Below are 6,000 nucleotides of genomic sequence, written 5' to 3'. Positions count from 1 at the left end.
AGAAGTTGACCTTATTACATACATAGTTTGTGCATCCAAATAATCTTCTTCCAGGATTTACTGGACTCCAGCAAACTTTCAAAGCTGCTGGTTTCCCGCATTTGCACACTGGATTATCGAACTCATCAATGGCCGTGTTGGAGTCAACAACGACAATGTCAGTGTAATTTTGATAAGCACTATTACCAGTTCCAATATGACTATCGTTTGCCTTGGCGACTTGTTGAACTCTCTTCATTTTCATGTTCATTGATTGAATCCTTTTCACTTGAGCTTTTAGTACATAACAAAATTTGATGGAGAGTTTTTCGCACTTGTTTGTGGAGGGTTAGCAAAACTAGTTAAAATAGTCTAATCCACAACTATGCAGGCCATGCTTGTGACGTGGGACCTAGGCTGTGAAATGAGTTGATGTATCCATAGATTTAGGCCATGCTTGTGACGTGGGTGGTAACTTTGTTTTAAGAAACACGTGTAAAAGAGAAGTGCTATTATCAGGGTTTTTTTTTCTAATATTTTTTTCCAATGATGTATGCTATTAGTTACGAAGTGAGTTACTTTTTTTTTTAAAAAAGGACTTGCCCATAATTGATATAAATATGTACATGCACATATGAATGAGATTAAAAAAATTAAATACAAACATAACAATTGAAGCAAAAAAAATTCGTCTTCATACTTCTACAATTATTTCAATTATAGGTAATTCCTTTCTTTTTTTTTTAAAAAAGATGACTTGATAATATAAATAAAGTAAATGACACTATTTTTTTAAATTAACTATTATAATACTTACTTATATATTAGTTGAGTAACAAACAAAACTAATTGTCAAGTTGTAAGCATGTGTCTGTTAAATTATTTGAAAAAAAATTAGTAGCACTTCTATGTGTAAAAGTATAGTGGTCATGCGTGTGAGGTGACTCCACCTGTGAAATGGATTGATGTGACATTTGACAAGACAAGTCACAAGTGAAGTTTAATGCGCAACTTCAACAGTGCAAAGACATTTGACAATAGCATCTACAATGCTAGCACTCTCCCATGTTGCCAAAAAAAAAAGAAAATATTAATACTTTTGTATTCTCTTTCATCCACATAATCAAAAATATTTTTATTAAAATAAAAAACAAGTTGGGCAACGTTGCCAACTTTTGGCACTCTCTCTTGCCAATAATCTGATCTTGGGACCCATTTTTTTTACTTGGGACCCACAAATGACTATGACAACCCTTCTAGCTACAACATTGGAGTTATTATAAAGAAAAAGAAATGTTTTAGAGTTGTAAAAGAAAGAACAAAAAATGGATCCACGTGCTCTGATTCATTATGTGCATTCCAACAAAAACTTATTAATGAATACGAACACATTCCAACCAATTCCCAAAAAAAAAAAATGTATATTTATTCATATAAAACTTATGATTTTATTCATATATAATATACAAGTTATAATATAATTATACTTTAATTAAGATTACTTCCAAAAAACAAATAGTAGCTAATCGAATATTTAAAACATAAACTGAGAAAATTAAAAAGAAAAACAATTTAGAAAGATAATAGGAAAATAGTGTTAGAATAACATTTTAAAATATGATAATTTTACCCTTTTTATGTAACACCACATATGAAAATATGATGTTATGGGTTGGATATCTGTACAAAGTGGTTGATTTAGTGAATAGTTATCATATATCATGGGGACCGTGCACTTTACATTCTTCTACACTGCAAGATTAAGTACTATTCATTTAATTCATCTTATAGTAATTTCACATGTTCATGGACTTTTAGTGAGTTGTCTTATCACTTATATACAAACAAAATATAATAATTGGACTAAATCTAAAAATTATAATTGTGTAGCATTTCCTTTTACATGCGGGGACAAGTAAAAGCAGTTTTACTCTTGTTTTTTTTTTTTAAGAATTTAACGAGTGTGTAAGTGTGAGCTTGGTATATTGACTATTTATTATCTTTATTGTAGGATGTTGTTATGCTCCACATGTTGTCCATATAGAATATAAATTAAGAATGGGTTGATCGTATGTTATGGACATTGTTTCAGATATTTGACAGACCAATAAATCCTACGCATTTAGCTGATATTGAACCCAAAATTCCTACACATTTATTTTTTATATTATTAATTTTTTCATGTGTTTATTTTTTTAAAAAAAACATTACGACATACCACTTTAATAAACATCAAAAAACACAATTAGTCATTTATTATTCAAACTCATATTTAGTATACTAAAAAAAATGAAAGAACAAGAAGAGATTAGTATTATCTATGATTTCTTATACTAATTATTACGTTTTTCATATTATTTACTTCTCAACCCTAATGTTTAAATCCCACTTTATTAAACTAAGGGTCATCATCAAGTTCCCATGGTAGTAGGTCTCCTTACACATCTTTTGAAAAAGACGTGTCGTGGAAAAATATCTTGCAAGAGCGTCTCCAAAAAATGAATTGGAGCTTGCCAAGATATTATACAAAAAAATCTGGCCCGGATCATTGTCCTACATTTATCTCACATGTGGAGGTAGAAGGTAGAATATTTGAAGGAGTGGAAGAGTGCTCCAAAAAACTGGCTGAGAGGAGTGCCGCCAAGGCAGTGTGCAATGCCTTGACTTGATTTTTTACTATTCCATATATAATTAGTTTTTAAGTACACAAAACTTTATTAATGTTATTCGAACAAGTACAATTTTAAGTTGGTGGTACACCACTTTTAATAGTATGGTTATTATTAACTATATTTCAATATGTTTATAATGTTTGTACTATCCAGGTGGGTGACAATCTCTTTTGTAACTATTAGATAATTTTTAAAATATTAAATGCTATTTCTAACGGTACTGTAGTAGTTACTATTTACATATTTTGTTTCTTAAGGCCAACTCCAATAGGAGTTGCTATGCCTAAATATTTGTCAGAGGTGGTCAAAGGTGGAGATTGAAAGTTGAGGTGGAGAGATTATTTCAAAAGAAATTTGGCAACGTTGCCTTCATATATATATATATATATATATATATTTTCTTTTTTTTGATTGGTTAAGCTTTGATGTGACCATTTAAGCAATCTCCCCCCATTGGAGTTGGCCTAATGATATTTACTTCTTAATCTCATTTGTTGGTTATCCGTGTGATCCTACTATTTCCCCTTTTTAGAATGTATGATAGTTCCATGAAGCAATCATATTAATGGACCTAAAAAAAATTAAAATAATATTAAGAGTTTTGTATTGAATTTTTTTTTTTTTTTTTGTGAAAAATTTCCACGTGTACATTGACACTTCTTAAAATACCTAAACGATGATTAAACAAATTTTTTTTGGGTTGTACCAGACACGATATGTGTACTTTTAAGGTGTACCAGTTGTGGGAAAGACACATAAATTGTAACATTCCATAAAAGTATGAATTCTCCCATTTACATTGGTAGTGGCCCATTTATGTCTGTCACCTACCCTAAAGTTGGGTGACGAGGTGGGGCCAACGACCCAAGACCACTGCGTATGCGTATGGTGGGATCCACTGCCCCAGCACCTTCTCTTCTTCCTCTTCTGACTGCTTCTTGCTCTGCCTCGGGTCTCACTCACAATCACAATCCCAATCCCACTATAGAAAAATAAAATCATGGCCCCACCAAATCGGCTTAGCTCTTTCAAGGGCCAACGTCTCCTTCCTTCTCATTGGGCCTTGCAACAGGTTACAAATAAGATTGCATAAACTTCTAAATTATAGTTAAACATTTATATAATTGTTAATTTCAACCATAATACCATCATAGGAAAAAAATAATTAGTGATTGAATATATAATTAAGCATAAATATTTAATAACTCTTTGGCAATAAATATATCATTTAATTTATTGAAAATGTGACTAAAAATTATATTTTATAAATTAGAATATATCAAAATTTTAGCCGTTATAAAATAATTTTTAATTATTAGTAGTGAATAATAAGGACCACAATAGAAAATAATTATTTTTATTAAAACTTGTTATGAATGTATCTAAAAATAAAATGTTAATTCAGATTGTCATGTCAATGAATGAGGACAAAATCTTTTAGTTTGGTGGTTCTTATATTTGGTGGGTCCACAGAATTCAATGTATAATGGACTGTCATGCCACCTAATTTACTATTGAAACTATTGACAGAATAGTATGTGAACAGTACTTCCCATGCCGTGGCCTTACATTTTTAGGGTCCACTTAATTTAATGTGGCATGGCATAGACACATTTTACTATTGAAAGTATGGGTCAAATAGTATGTGAATAATACTTGGTGACTAATAAAAATCAGACTACACGAAATGAACACCTATATAATGGATGGTTGGTATAGTGCATTTATTGGTTAGAGATTTATGCATAAACCACCAAGAAGACAACTTTTCCCCCTGAAATTAATTATGTCGTCCGGAGAATGTGGTACTCCAAACAGTGCATGCCCGATGCATTGCGGAAGCCCGGGATCGTCAAGGATGAAGGCTTCATCAATCTCGACTAAATACAAACGTGTTTCTGTTAAGTGTGTTAATTGTTCTAATTGCACTACTCTTAAGGATAAGTTGTATGAAGAGAGGAAGCTGAGGAATAAGGCCTATAGACTTTCTAAGGAAGCAAGAGACCTCCTGCTTGATTTGTCAGATTTGATCTACAAATTAACAAAGACAACCAATCTTGCAAATGAGCACATGAAAGGTATTGAAACGGTGGTCGATAATATGAACAATCAATTGAGTATGGCCGCATGTTTGAACTTGGACAATGTTGATTGATCCGACAACTATTACCAAACAATGAAGCCCACATCAACCCATTTTCACTATGTTAAGTATTTTTAATTTGTATTTGCTGGAGTCTTAACTCAGATAACCTTACTTGGTCTCTTAGGTTATTTAGTGTTTCAATATGTTGTGGTTGAATTAAAAATACCATGTAGTATGGATATTAAATGATTGTGTGTACTTGTACGAAAATGTCATTATGACAAACTTTGTGGTGATGTGGTTAGTTTATAGATTTTAGTAAATGTTGACTATTTTACATTATAAAATATGTTGAATGGATTTATTGTTTTAACTATTGTAAGTCACAAGAAACCACTAGTCGACAACACAAAGTTTACAAATTAAATCAAGTAACAACCAAAATTAGAGGATAAACATACATGGCAAAATAAGGGTCAATTGTTTAATAAAATATTTTCATTAAAAACATATATTTCAGGTGGCCCAAAACATCAACTGGGCCTCGTTAAAAAAGGTGTACACTTTATTCAACATTAAATGTCCCAATAAATATGTCTACCTAATAACTTGCTTGGATAAAAACCTTTATCCCCCAACTTTAAAATTTAACCAACAGCACATTTTATGTTCACAATTGAATAGAATATAACAAAATCTGGAGGATATGTCAAGTTCACCTTCAAAAGTTTCAGTGCACGAATCTCCTTGAACAAGGTGAGCATAATCTTTATTTTATTCTCCATGACCATTACTAAATTTATGTTGACACTATTTTAATTTGAGTATGTCTCCTATTTTATGTGGGAACCAAATAGGGGCTATAATTAAAGTAATAGAAACTGACCATATTTTTAAACAGCAATTTCATGACTCATAGTTTGTACACATGCACATATGTAACTTTCAAGGTTGTCATAAACAACCACTTAGTTTAGATGTCAAATTTTAATTTAGTTAAAAAAATCGTTTTATTATTAATTTAAATTCTTTTTTATTTTCAAAGGAAACTTGTCTTAAGTCTATTAATGCCCACATTCCCTCATCATTAGAAATTCTTCCAATATATTGACTAGCTCATTTTACTGGGCCTATTGTTCAATCTCCTCAATATCAATGGAAGGCCCAAATAAATCTTACACTTGAAAATGCATTGGCCTTTATTATTTACGTTCACATTTCCTTTAATTTGGGTATGTCTCCCATTTTCTATGGGAACCAAAT

The sequence above is a fragment of the Humulus lupulus genome, chromosome 5 (assembly GCF_963169125.1).
Source record: "Humulus lupulus chromosome 5, drHumLupu1.1, whole genome shotgun sequence".
Lineage (NCBI taxonomy): Eukaryota > Viridiplantae > Streptophyta > Magnoliopsida > Rosales > Cannabaceae > Humulus > Humulus lupulus.
Note: the sequence above shows the minus strand (reverse complement) of the source record.